Source organism: Podarcis liolepis (genome assembly GCF_965112155.1).
Source record: "Podarcis liolepis genome assembly, chromosome: 17".
Taxonomy (NCBI): domain Eukaryota; kingdom Metazoa; phylum Chordata; class Lepidosauria; order Squamata; family Lacertidae; genus Podarcis; species Podarcis liolepis.
This window is the reverse complement of record NC_139571.1, coordinates 18,040,142-18,055,080: the sequence shown is the minus strand read 5'-3', so window position 1 is coordinate 18,055,080 and position 14,939 is coordinate 18,040,142. Positions and strand designations below refer to the sequence as shown.

General features: G+C 42.8%; 1 protein-coding gene and 1 long non-coding RNA gene across 10 annotated transcripts in view; both read right to left on the bottom strand.

The window, feature by feature from the left end:
• Positions 1–14,939, bottom strand: part of BNC2 (basonuclin zinc finger protein 2) — a 419,967-nt gene that overhangs the window by 222,035 nt on the left and 182,993 nt on the right. The gene's annotated exons all lie outside the window — the stretch shown is intronic.
• On the bottom strand, positions 8,036–14,767 carry LOC310696664. The gene is made up of 2 exons (XR_014520682.1): positions 11,307–14,767; positions 8,036–11,090 (listed from the first exon to the last, which is right to left on the bottom strand). It is a non-coding gene; the product is annotated as an uncharacterized lncRNA (long non-coding RNA).

The window sequence follows — 14,939 nt, the reverse complement described above, 5'->3', positions numbered from 1 at the left end:
AACCCATGGCTGGAAGATTTGGGCAGCTGTCATGGATTCCAGAGATGGCAAGAGTGTCTGTGAGGGAATGCCCCCGCTACAGATGTAACCTCAATAGTTTTCACCACTAAAACAAACCAAGGTGAGAGAAGCAGAAAGAAGTGGGGAAATTGCATGTTGGGTTGTTAAAACAATTAAAACTCTGCTTTTCTGTGAAACAACAAATTGGAAGAAGGGGGTGCAGAATGATACCATCCTATTCTTGGGTGGATGCCAGGATACCAAAACGCCCCACACTGGCCCAACAGAATAGATATGCATTGTTTTATCCATAAAGCTTCACTTTCCTTTTTAATTTACTACTACAAAGGTGCCATACTGACTGTGTTCAGTTTATCGTATTTCAGATGAGAAAATTAGGGTAATGAACAAGAAGTTTTCCTGCTCACACGACCCCTTTGCTTCTCCCTGATTTGTGGTCTCTTGCTGAGCACGAAGTCTTAAATTTTATCCAAATGAGGAAACCGTGGTTACTAGCTTCGGAACAACCCAGGATATTAAACTATGGTTTGAAGTCATCTTAATTATCCTGGCTGCGAAGTACAGCTCCAGAACAAAGCCCGTAGCTCCTACCTTTAATCCACATTCATGTTTATGACAAAGTTTCTATATCACCTGTCAGAATATAGGCAGTAAAAATAAACACTGTTGCATAGATAAACAGATGAACAACTACACAACTTTCTGAAGGCAGCCCTGTATCAGGGGTTTTTAATGTTTGATGTTTTGCTGTGTTTTAATTATGTTGGAAGCCGCCCATAGTGGCTGGGGTGACCAGTCAAGTATTGTTGCAGTAGTAGTTAGTTAGTTAGTTAGCTAGTTAGTTAGTTAGTTTTGGCTTTGTACCTTTTTAATGCTAACTCATAAAATGGCATAAAAAGTAGTTCCATTCACTACATTTAATTGGGAAGGACACTGTAATACTGGTGATATTTCTCTGGATATTTTGTCTGTTTTGTAAATACATTTCAAATCTAATGTAATTTGATACACTTTGGAGAGAATGAGTTGATAATTCACAGAGTCACTAAGTGAATGGGGAAAGAAGGGAGATGGCAATTGTTTGATGTGGATGTGAATAAATTTAGTCTGTGGCTTCTGGTTTTTGGTTTTTTAAATTTCCCTAGCCTTCCCACAATTATTGTACAAGGGGAAAATCTCTGCCTGCACTAGAGGAGATAGCATTAGTCACAGTACCAACACATTTGGATGTGAAGACACTTACAGTAAGCCAACTACTCAAAAACCACATTTCACATTGTAGGTCATAAGGTAAATATGAGGTATATAATAATACTGCATCTATTGATCTCAATTCGTATACAGAACTGAAAAGTTATTACAGTACATGCTGAGTGTGAGACCTTGCTTCTGAAACCATAGTGAGATCATTCTGCAAATCCAAGAGAGAATAATGCACTTCCTTTCTTGTCTCAGCAAACCCTCCAAGTGTCCCTATTTTCCAGGGACAGTCCTGGATTTACAGAAGCCATCGCAGTTTCTGATTTGATCACGGAATGTTTCCTTAGAACGTCCCTGTTTTCATCAGAGAAATGATGGAGAGCAGATCTTTTTCATTTCTAGAAAAATAGGTACCGGTATTCGCCACACGTTTTTAACAACAACAAAAAGAGGTGCTGGTACTTGAGTTCCCCCTTGAAAAAAGCATTGTTGTAGAGATTTCCCTATTTTCATCAGAGAGATGCTGGAGGGTATGGAGTTATGAGACCCCCCCGAGCCAATTATACAGCCTTTAAGGGACATCTGTAGGCAGCCCTGCATAGGGAAGGTTTTTTAAAGTGTTTAATGTTTTAGTACGTTTTTATATATGTTGGAAGCTGCCCAGAGTGACTGGAGCAGCCCAATCAGATGGGCGGGATATTATTATTATTATTATTATTATTATTATTATCATCGGAGAAATGTTGGAGGGTATGTGCAGGATCAGGCCAATGCAGTAAGTTTTACAGGCAGTTTTCTGGAGGTGACAGAATTTCAAGGGCTTGGAAAGGAAACCTAGGAGTAATATGGAAGCCTTCCCCACAGCCTTGGGACATGGTCTGAGATTTGTAGGCCTTTGCACTCCTTTCCAATTGACCCCTACAACAGGGCTAGGGAGCCCATGGCCCCACAAGTCACATCAGGCCTGCCAAGCCCCCACCACAGTGCTGCAGTCCTGTCCTCCCAGCGCAGAGCTGCAAGAGGGGGAGAAATAACTGCCTGGCCTCCTCAGAGACCTGTCTTTGAAGAGCAGAGGCAGCAAATGTCCTCCGCACCACAGTGCTGAGCTTGCTGGAAAGATCTAAAGATAAAGTGAAGTCTCTTCCCTCCTTTCCACTGTAGGAAACAGGGAGATGGATCTGCAATTGGAAAACATTTCGGGAGGGAGAACAACTCCCATCCCCCATGGGCTGCAATCAACAAAATGGGAGGGGAGGAGAAGAATTCACTTTTGCTTGTGGGAGCAAAATCATCTGAGCTGGCCCGGGCAGCTAGTTTCTTGCCATGAAAGGAGCAGAGGAAAGTGTGTGGTACTATGCAGAGATTGAAGAGATTCCTCCAGTGATGCCAGTGAATACATTAAAGAATTTAGCTGTACCTTACCTCGGGGCACTCAGCTGTTAAACTTTGATGTTGTTTCATCTGCCCGTTCTGTGACTGTTACCTTGTAAATTTTTGGCCATAGTACCAATTAAAGAAGATAACCACAAACATCTCTAATGTGCCTCACCCCAATTCTTCACATGCAGTGCCTACATGCCACCAGCTTCAAAGTAGGCATCCGGGCAAAACGTAACAATCATCTTATGCCTTACAAGATTCAGAAGCTCCCCGAGTTGTTGTTTCTCCTGAGAGTTGCCATGGCATTTTTTGGTTTGTTTGTGTATGTGTGTGTTTTTTTAAAAAGTATTGGTAAAGTTCTCAGAAATTTCTAAGCACGCAACTGGCATGCATATCGGAGAGAAGAAAATATCCACTGTATTAAGGAACATTCTATCATTCTTCACTTTATATATTTATATAATATAGGCCTTGAACGACGCTGCAAGCTGGGCACTAAAAATTTCCTGCAGAAGTCTTACTTCAAGCACTTACTTCAAGCTATCAATATTATTACAGATTTGTGGGTGCCCTGCCTTCCACCTAGATTCCTGTTGTGTTGGTGTTTCATCAGTGTTGAACTGGGGTGAACTAACAAGCGTTGAATTTAGCTGTGTAAAAATACTATATTGTATTTCCTGTATAAAAATACTAAACTGGTTTTCCTGTTCAGAAGATCAGCTGACAGAAGTGCCATTAAGAAACAAAGAGAGCAGAGTATTGTGAATTAAGAGAAATTGGCAATGCAAATACTGTCTCTCCCCCCTCTCCTCTTGACCTGAGTATTAAGAGTTGAGAGGAGGTGGTTGTGAGAATTACATGGGGCATGTAGTCTACCCTACAACATGGGAGTGGGGAGAGATGTCCTTTGGCAGGTTTGGGGAAAGAGCAAGAAGGAAGCAGGGGCAGAACTCCATGTGGGCTGGGCTGGGAGAGGCTGAACCCAGAGACATGGCTGACTTCTGCTCTGGACCCAAGTTTGCCGAATCTATGGAAGAAGCAACAAGAGACACACTTGCGGTGTAATGTTTTGTACTTCCTGCCAACCTAGCAGTTCGAAAGCACGTCAAAGTGCAAGTAGATAAATAGGTACCGCTCCAGCGGGAGGGTAAACAGTGTTTCTGTGCGCTGCTCTGGTTCACCAGAAGCAGCTTAGTCATGCTGGCCACATGACCTGGAAGCTGTATGCCGGCTCCCTCGGCCAATAAAGCGAGATGAGTGCCGCAACCCCAGAGTCAGCCACGACTGGACCTAATGGTCAGGGGTCCCTTTACCTTTTTTACATCACAGTTCAGATGTATACAAGTGTAAATAAAACCATATATCTTAAGGACACTATAGGTTTTATTTTCCAACAGAAACACAAACCCTGGGAGAATGTCTGGAACCCACTAAAATCTTTCCATCCCTCAGCAGAGATTGGAGGGGTGCGTGTGTAGCAAAATGCTTTCAAGTTGACCATTCCTCCCTGTACACAAAGTGTGGTGATGCTGAATAGCTTAGATAACTTTTCCGAGGGACCACACAAAACCATGTACTGCGGGCTTATTTATATTTATTTACAGCATTTGTGCCCTGTTTTCCAGCCAAAAAGGCACCCAGGGTGGTTTACTGACAAGGAATTAGAACAAGACAGTCCCTTCCTGCAGGCTTACAGTCTGTCTGGAAAACATGACACACAAAGGAGAAGGGATAAGCACAAAGAAGAGGGAAAACTCAGGTGCCAATTCTTAAATAGTTCTTATGATGACCGATCAGCTGGCACAGAAACAGCTCAGGTGCAGGAAGCACCCGGTGGTGCTGGTCTTTCGGCAAAGCCGATGGAACGAGCCTTTGCTTCTCATCTCTCCACTGAGGCAGATGGATGGAATAGTGACCCCTGAGGGAGAGGAGGTCTTGTGGAGAACTGATCTAGTTCTACTGATATAGTCTATAGTAGTATATGTCAAGGACAAAGCACACATGCTGCTTTGCACATAACCTTTTTAAAAACAACAACAACACAGCAAATTGCATCCACCTTGGAGGGGAAGGGATGGGCATGGTGGAATCAGATTTATCTATCTATCCTTAGCCCCACCCTTAATGGTGTAGCAATACAAGGATGGGGTGCAATCAAGATTAAAACCATAAAAACAACCCAGACCGATGAGGAAAGTGAGCTGGAGATGAAAGGTTGGCAGTGTCAATGCCAGTTCTATCTCAAGGGGAAAGGGCACCCCGCAGATGGGTAGGGCTGCCATACCCCCTGAACACTACTGGGATTTCAAAGGTGGAATTGACATCTGAAAGAGGCGACACTTTGTCCTTAGGCACGTCAATCAAAAAATCCAGTCATTTTGACGTTTTTGTAAGAGAGAGAGAGAGAGAGAGAGAGAGAGAGAGAGAGTTCAATTTTGGTGGTTTCCTTAAGAAAGCTCAGCAACTTTTGGGGTGTCCTGGAATTTACTTTATGAAATATGGCAACCCTGCATAGTTGGGGCACAACGGCAGAATAGACTAGTGGCGTACTGTGGGTTGCCAGCTCCCGGGGCAGAGTGGAATGGGGGTGAGAGGGAAACGAGTGGAGTAGGTATGCACATTCAACTGCCTAACAGCATCCACATCACTCAGAAGATCACATGCGCAGAGATAAGAAAAGAAGTGTCATTCCGATGTCTGGAGAGGTCACTTCCGAGTTCGCACAGAAAAGCAGTTTTCAACAGAGCCCAACAACAGAAGCACACAGCTGTATTAAGGCAGCACTGGGTGTTGAAATTTTGCACCGCTAGCAATTTTGCATGCAGGGCAACTGCCCCTGTGCCCCCTCCCCCTCCCCCCAAAAAGCTATGCCACAGGAATAGACCCTTTCCCTGGTTGCTGCCTCACAATTTTTCTGGGAAGCTGGGATAACCAGGAAAGTCCGGGCTGTCCATCTCAAAACACAGTCACTGATGGGATTGGAGAGAGCAGCTGTAGGGAATAATTTAACTCTTTGCTCCTCCCTACTAGAATACTAAGGGAAAACCTCTCTTCTGAAGTTGGTAGCTGCTTTGGTGGAAAATCCCCTAGTGGCACCAATAATAGCTTTTCCTCAGGACCACAGCACACAGCAGGGGAGAAGCTGGTTAGATTCTGCAACCACATCTTTGATCCCACGAATTATCGGCCACCCTACCTGAGACAATTCCATTTGTATACAAATGCAATATTGTATAAACAAATTGTATAATTGCAAATATACACTTGTCATCGTATGTCCGGTTCTCACGTTTATGATTTACTTAACAAAATTATATTCCATTTTCCAGAGTGATATCCCCCATGAGGCAGAAAAAGTGCACAAACATATAAACTAAACTACATAGTATAAATCAACCCTAGCTAGCAGGACCAGTGGTCAGAAATAATGGGAACTCTAGTCCCAAACCAGCTGGAGACCCGAGTTTGGGAAACGCTGCTTCAGACCATGTTTTCTGACTTCCTAGAGGCATCTCATGGGCCAAAGTTGGAAACAAAACGCTAGGTTAGGTGAGCCTTTGATCTGACCTACATCAGGGCACTTTTCAGGACCAGCTATAGGTTTCAGAAGGCTCTGGACTATGTGCCATCTTCAGGGGTGCCTCCTTGCAGCGGGTTTATCTGATGAGAGTGGAAATGAGCAAAAGCGGTGGTAGTGGCAGAGTTCACACAAGGCCCATATATACTGGCACTCTGGAATATTGTGGGAAATGATAGTGGCTAGTTCCAAGGCTATCAGTTTGGGAAAGTCAGGGGAAGGGTGAGCCAGGCAGCATGCAGGCGCAATGCTCGTTCTCATCTTAATGCGCTATAGTTTGTTAAGCACAGATGGTTACATCCAAACCACCTCAAACTGTGAGGACCTTAGAGCACGACTGCAAGCGATAGCCACATGCAGATGGATATGACTTGTTTCTTTCCCTTTATAATGCAGCTTCCCGCTCGTCACATCTTCCACCTTCAGCCTGAATATTTCAAAGTCCCCAGAGCTTTGGGGTGGGGCCAGCCGTTGAACTGGAAAGCATACAAAAATGCCAGGCATGCGTGCACAACCCCTTACACATGTATTATTAGGATTGCCAATACACAAATTTTAGGAATAAGTTGCAGGCAGGGGCAATAAAAAGGCTATGAGGAGGGGGAAAGGGTAAAACACACAAAGTAGGATGATGTCTCCATTTTGAAGGGATTTAAACAAAACTATTAGTTTTTTAATAAAACAAAATGTTCTCCGACCTACATTTGTTAGGAAATATTTTGAATACTTTTCATGTGCATGAACAAAAGTTTCCGACTGTAAATTATTGGTCCTATCAGCTACAGTGTGACAATATCCCATAGTGTAACTACAACATAATTGAATAGGGGTGTGTGTGTGTGTGTGTGTGTGTGTGTGTGTGTGTGTGTCCGTCCCTCCCTACACTGTGTGGAAGAACGCAAGTAAACAGAACTGGAGTCCCTGCACATTTGCCTCATGGCACACCCCATCCCAGAATACTTTAACAGTCTTCAAAGCAGGAAAACATCTTGAGGGGGTGTGGGGAGTGTGGTTAATTAGGATCGTAGAAAGTGGCTTTCCTCTGCTCTAAATAAATAAATTAAAAAGTGTCAAGAGCCCTCAAACACTTAGGATATCAGAACCCTTATCTACACCTCCCTCCAGAAACTCCTAGAAGGTCAACCATTTTCTTTTGTTCATTATCACTAAGTTGCCCGAAACATTCTGTGGCTTCTGGAAGTCTTTGTTGTGGTGTTCTGTTTGTTTTTAAATTACAAAACTCTTGTTTTCAGCGTAACTGGGGAGTCCCCTGAGAATGCAGAACAATCTCCAACCTTGTCTGTGTGTAGACTCATTTTACTGTCCTACTAACTGTCATAGGGCCACCAGCTCCAGTGCTCCTGATGACCATTCTTGTGTGCCAGCCACTGGATGACCGTAATAACCAGCAGGTCCTGATTTTGTCAGGACAAACATGGGACATCTATCCCACAGATGCTGCTACATAGCATATTAACAATGCAAATGGGAAATATATGACTAGCAAAAGATGGGGTGAAGAATTCCAGCTACTTCTGTGAACTATATTTTCCATCTCCACAGTACAGCTTCCCAGTCAAATGACAATGCAGTTGCCAATTTACACAACATCCAAAAGTTTTTCTTTTTCTTTTTCGGTGCCCTGGCCAATGATTCTGATGACGGGTAGCTGCAACAACCACCGCTTTGAACATCAAAGGAAGCCTCCTTGGTTTGTGCAAGAATTCCAATTCATAACATTATATGGGTGGGGTTTATTTTTCTTTTCTGTTCATTTGGGACACAGCTGTATGCCACTGCATAGCCTGAAGACAGCACCCAGTAGCATGAGCAACAAACTTTATTACATGTTCAGTGTTTGGGAGTTGTTTATATTTAAGTGGATCACTTCAGGTTTTTACCTTACTGCTTTATATTATGACATTTTATAGTTTATTTTGAGAGGGAAAGAAATCCTTTAAAAGGAAAAAGAAATAGAAGTGGGGGTTTTTTAACACTAATGGGAAGACAATCCAGCTATTTTCTCTCACCTGAAGTCTCTATAGAAAAATCGTTATGAATGAGGAGGAACTGCCAAATAAAACTGCCCTAGCTGATGACAGTAAGTACAAGTAATAACTTTCCATCATCCCAGTATTTTAGCTGTTGCTTTATCATGGGCTCAAGAACTCAGCTGATACATGTTGCAGATAAACAACATGCATATGCTATAAAACCCTCATTTGACACTGATGTGCAAAATGAACTGCCTTGGGGACTCTAGTTAAGGGTTGAAAGGCAGTACCAGTATCAAATTTTATTTCAGTCACAGACCAGCATAAGATAAACCATACGGATAAACCGAACACATAAGACTTAAAAAACAGGTAAGGAATAAAAACTAGTGATTAAAAGGTGATTATATCATACCTACTTAAAAAGATAGAAACAGGGACAAACAGTTAAAAGCGACTATAAGGGAGGGAGTGTGAAGGAGCACAGGTCTTGCATTTTGGGCCTGGTTTGTGGCGCAAGCCATCCTTCGACGAATATTCATCACAGCAGCGCAGAATCTAGCAAGTGAGTATGTAGCACATGGGTTTTCATCTTGAAGTAGCAGGGAGGTATAAAGTCGTTCTGTGCAACCTGGGAATTTATGTAGTATAGTCAAGATGAAGCTAGCTTGTATGTCTGTACAGTCATACCTTGGGTTGAAGTAGCTTCAGGATGAATATTTTCGGGTTGCGCTCCATGGCGACCCGGAAGTAACGGAGCGCGTTACTTCCGGGTTTCGACACTCACGCATGCGCAGACGCTCAAAATGACGTCACGTGTAGATGCGCAGATGCGTGTTACGTTCGCTTCAGGATGCGAACGGGGCTCCGGAACGGATCCTGTTCGCATCGAGAGGTACCACTGTATAGCATTGGAAGTGAAAAAAAGGCATCTGGGAAGTGAGATGTCTTCTGGTTTCACTGATTAAAAATCTTGGGGTATAGTATATCCCTATACTATATCCCAAAGCTCTGGAGAAAAGTACATATTATATAATATCAATGGTAAAAAGTCCTGACAATAAAAGGATGGCTTGCATCTAAAAAATGCCTAACCCCTTCCCTGCCACACACTTTCCCCCTGAAACATCTCTCCCTGCCAACTCTTCTTATCACCAGTATTCTGGACCCATATTTAGTTTGCAAACACTGGGGTTGGTAGTATCTATGTTCAGGTGACCAGGAGCTGTTGCAAGTGCCGGTTGCTACATACAATAACCCAGAGACGAGCTCTACCAGTGTCATTCAACATGTAGCCCTTTGAAACCAAACCCATTGTTGTTTGAAAGCGGTGCTATTTTTCTAGAAAAAGAGATGCCAGAACTTCCAGTGAGTTCTGGCTGGAAAAAAACGCCCTTCATGTATATGAAGCTATTCCCGCCCCCCTCTCATTTTATATTCCTTAAACATGACCATGTTTGCCTTCCACCCTTAATGGAATTTACACTTAAATTGCCCAGCAAAAACCCAGCAAGAACAACTTGTTTCCTCTGCAGCTGGAAAAGATTGCTCCCCGCACCCTGTTACCTTCCTAAAAACTGCCAGCGGTTAGCTCCATTATTGGATTAATTTGAAAAACACAGTGTCATTATTTAGAAACTTCTCTCTGACCACACCAGCCTGAACATACCAGCCTGGGGGACACGAATAACTTTTTTTATGTACATAGTATCTGGAAGATCTGCTGTGAAGCCAAAGCTCTTGCAGCTTCCAGCAGTGCTTATACAACTGCTGTTGAAGATGGCTCGGAGGAGATAAGAGAAAACAAAAGAAACCCTTTAGGAGGCACAAGCTTTGGAAATCAGAGGAAACCTAAACAGCAAATAATCCAGGAGTTTCGGAAGTGTAACGTCAACAATGGCGAGGAACAAGAAAATACCTGAAAGCCACACAGGTGTGATCCAATACTGGGCGGCTTACCTTTGTCCGCACCAAACCACCTGACTCTCAAATGTGCAAATGCAATGCCAACTTTTTCCAGAACTGTCTAAAAAAAACAGGAAGTGATATTCAGGGGTGTTAGTAATCTAGGGCAGGGATGGCTACAGACTTCGGGGTTGTTTGGGGTTTTTTACTGGAACCCCCAAGATTAAACAACCAGAACCAGGTGCAAAAGCTAGAAGGATCAAAGAGACTCTGAGCACAACCTGAGCCTAGGTATTTTTCAGTGCCAGAAACTACCTGAGCTTTCTTCATTGCAGCCGCCTAATTTAGGTGGAAAAAGCCAGTTGTGTTGTTGTCAAATGCTAAATGACTGGGAGTCAGAAATCTTTCCCAATCTACTGCAAATCACCCAGAGATCTGTAGATCCTGATTTGCCTTCCGCCCACACCTGCTCTAAGAGAGATTGGAAACAGCATTTTTTCCCCCAGCAACAGGAAGTTAAAAAAAAGAAAATTTCTAAGTTTGAAATGGATTTGGTGATCCTAAACAGTTGCGTCTGATGCACAAATGCTTGTTAACACCATCCAGTGCCATAGAATTTTTGCAATTTATATGTGAAGATTCTGTACACACAATAACACTGAATAAAATCACAGTAGGGTGCTTGCTTGGAAGAGACATCACAAATTCAATCAGTACACAGTGTTCATATTACCTGACCTCAAACATAACAATTCTCAATGAAGGCAGCTTTCAACTTTAGCGGCAAGTGACCAAATTCTGAGTAACTGAGGTTCAGCTTACGGAAAGCGGAGGTAGTGGTAAAACCATGACGATATCCTCAGGGCATATAGAACTCAAATGTCAGAGAGAAGGCTAGGCTAGCTTTCTTAGCCCAAAAGGCCTAATTATTATGTATAGAGGGGATTCTTTTATGTATCTGGAGGACCATTCATTCATGTAATCTCCCAGCTGCAGCATGAACTATTTAAGAACTAGTTACAGATAGGTAGCCGTGTTGGTCTGCCATAGTCACAATAAAAAAATTCCTTCCAGTAGCACCTTAAAGACCAACTAAGTTAGTTCTTGGTATGAGCTTTCGTGTGCATGAGTGTATCTGAAGAAGTGTGCATGCACACGAAAGCTCATACCAAGAACTAACTTAGTTGGTCTTTAAGGTGCTACTGGAAGGAATTTTTTTATTTAAGAACTGTTGTCCCCTTTCAGCTGCCATTTGTATGGACAATAAGATGGCTTGGAGGAGATAAGACCATGAGATAAGACCAAGACACCATGAGATGTATGTGGATATAATTAACCCTTGCAGTTGTTAAACGAAAAGGTTGTCTTAGGTTTGTTTTATCAAGCACAGTGCAAGGAGTGTGATGGGGAAAGGGATCTTTTACTAAAAACGAACCATGAGACATCAGACAACTCTCACCACACTTTCAGAGACCCAATGTGCATGCTCTTGCATGTGAGTGAGGACCACATCAGAGCGTATACATCTCATGTGTATCAATCGCAAGGATCAGTGCTGTGTGCGGTTGCCAAGTGTGGCAGCTGTGGGGTTGAGAATGTGCTGCAGGGATGGTTCTCTAAATCATCGAGCGCGCATTAGCCAGAGGGGAAAGGCAGTGAAAGAAGCAGCAGGCAGGAATGCCCGAGACTCTATGCTGAGTTCAAGCATAAGGAATTAACATGCGCTCTACACAACTATAGGAAGCAAAAAAGCACGCATTTAAAAAAAGCACGCAAAAAAGCATGCATGAAAGGGACAATAGTAAACAAGGAAATGCTTTGCCTTCACAGGGCAAGATTGCGAATGGAATTCTGGGTCTACAGTGGTGATTGTAGCTTCTGCATAGCCCTTTTCAGGCATTATACTCACCCAACCATAACTGCATATGCTCTAACATTTCACTGTTGAAAATAAGGATGTCCTATTCCATCATCATCATTCCAACATATATAAAAACATTAAACATTTAAAAACTTCTCTATACAGGGCTGCCCTCGGATGTCTTCTAAAGGTTACATAGTTACTTATCTCCTTAGCTTGGGGGTCGCATAACTCCATACCCTCCAACATTTATTCAATGAAAATAGGGACGTAGTAAAGAAAAGTGGGACATCACAGGATCAAATCAGAAACCAGGATAGCTTTGGAAAATCCAGGACTGTCCCTGGAAAATAGGGACACTTGAAGGTTCTGTAATTGCATCGACAGACCAGAGCTGCCCCTGCTAGCCCCCAACACCTGCTGTCCAGACACTTAGGCAATGTCTGTAAAGGGGAAGATGTACACACTTATGGGCTCCCTATGCAAGTATCCCTGCCCAGAAGAATATCATGGTCAACAGTATCAAAAGCCACAGGGAGGTCACGGGCAATCAATAGGGTTGAACTCCCTCATCTTCTTCCTGACAGAGGTCATCAACAAGGCCGTTTCAGCATCATATCCAGGGCTGAAGCCTGATTGAAATGGACCCAAATAATGAGTTTCCTTCCAGCTTGCCTTTAGGTGGGCTGCCACCACCTTCTTGAGTACCTAGTGACAATCCTTACACAAATCCTGAAAGATAGACAAGTATTATTATTTCCATATTGCAGGCTATAGGCTAAGACTGAGACACAGTGGCATACCTAAGGTCATCTGGTGAGTTGATGACAAAGATGAGATTTCTCTTAGCCTCTATATGTATCAGAATTGCAGGACTACCAAATGATAATTGTTTAAGCATGGTACTCTCTGAACACCAACATGTCACTTAATTAACAACAACAACAACAACAACAACAGGAAGAAGAAGAAGCAAATACAATACACCTTACATGAAAATACATTGACTATCCAGATTCCCAGATTAGTATTATTATCTGAAGATATACAGCCTTGATCATTTCCTTTTTCTCCTTTTGAACACTGCTCAGTCACTACAAAGGACCAGATTTTATCTGCAAGCTTTTATCAACAACGATTCCAGAAAACCTTGCAAGATACACTTGATAAAACCAACATACACATGTGAAATCACAGCCTTTAACTCCTTCAACCAAGTTCCCTACAACCAAATTTCCAAACCCTTTTTAAACCATTGCTTTCTCTGTAAACCAGTTTAGTAAACTGAACTTCCAAGAGAGTTATTCACTCCTAAAATCCTGTTCTGTGGAACTGCTGAAATTTCAAACACTAATGTTATTGTTTACCATTTCTAGAGTACCATCTAGTGTACAAAGTATTTGAAACTTCTTAGCCAATTTGTTTTCACCACAGAATTCCTCCAAAGTAAATACAAATCCTGGTTTCCTGCAGGCCAATAGTCTTCATAGCGGAGCAAGGATACAAATCATTTGTGCCCCAATTTCTTGTACTCCCCTGCCCCACATCAAAATAGCAAATTGATCCATCAACAGACATTAACAAATATGCATTTAGTGGTAGGGGATACAAAGAAAGCATATAGCACAATGCAAAAATAAAGGAAAGCCAAAAACTCTCCAGACATCATGACATACAATGGGAGAAGTGGCTACATACAGGGGCCCAAGGCTTGTTCAAACCTTAGTTTATTAATCCATGATACGATTCTCCAAACGCAGCTAGCATCTGCTTAAGAATGCAAAGAACAACTTCATAAAAACACTGAGAATTGCTTCACATGTTGTATTTAAGCTAAGTATCTCAAATGCACACATGCTATGCTGCAGCAGTCTGTTGAACCCACATGCAGCTACTTCAGTGTAGGCAATGCACACTCTTAATCCTTAACACTGGGGTACCTCTGATATATGGCATGGAAACTCCTCTCCCTCTTCTCCCCCTCCCCCAGTCCTCTCTTTCTAAACCTGAAGAATAGCATCAAGGGGAAAACGCTGGCGTGGTTATGAATCAATACAGCTCCCACTTCAAGTCTGATTTTATGCAAAGGTTTTTAGACAAAACATGCTGGTTTTCCACGCAGTGACATTCTGCAGCCCCACCTCTGAAATACAGTTCTACAAGAAGTCACTGCTCCATAAATGTGTTCCATTTGCTGTATCTGTTTCACTTCTGTTCGCAAGCTAACATTAATTCCCTTTTCTTCCCCTTCCTAAAATGCACACAGGCTGCTAGACACATGTGCATGGCAAATGGAATCTGAACTTAGCTTAACAGCCTCATTTATTCCTGATGGTTTAAATTATTTCATCACAATTAATGACACCCCCTCAGCTTCCTGTGCAGTGCTGCCAGATGTTCGGAGACCACAAAGCCACTCGCTTCTTTGACGGCTAGTGACAAGTTGTCCTCTGAAGGACGTTCCCTGGGTGCCGCTGCCGGATGACACCTCCATTGCTTAGCACCTCTCCCTCTATCTCCCCGAGTTTCGATATTGAGAGGTGTAGGAAGGCATGAGAAACCAGAGCTGTTTTACTGGGGGCATATTCAGTGAAGTGTTTTGAATCTGAAGGAGCTTGCCTCTTGTGACTGGAGTTTCAGACTGTTTGGAGAAAGTAGTGAAGTAGTGTTGACCTTCAACGACTCTTAGCTTCGATCGCATAAATCCCCGTGGTTTTTTGGTTTTTTTTAAGAGAAATAGGAAAATTGACTTTCCTTGACTGTTTGTCCTCAAATCACATAAACGGTACTTGCACATACATGTTCAGGTTCTGAATTCAGTGCAACTTCAATAGTTTGCTGCTCCAGCACAGAAACACCGAATCACCAATGTATGATTTATACTTGAGGGAATTTAAAATGTGTGATGACAATCTGTTGGGGGGACGGCGCAGGGAAAATCAGAGGGGCAGCCAGGTGGGACATTTGGCCCAGAGCTTCAAGGACAAAGGAGAAGTCACAT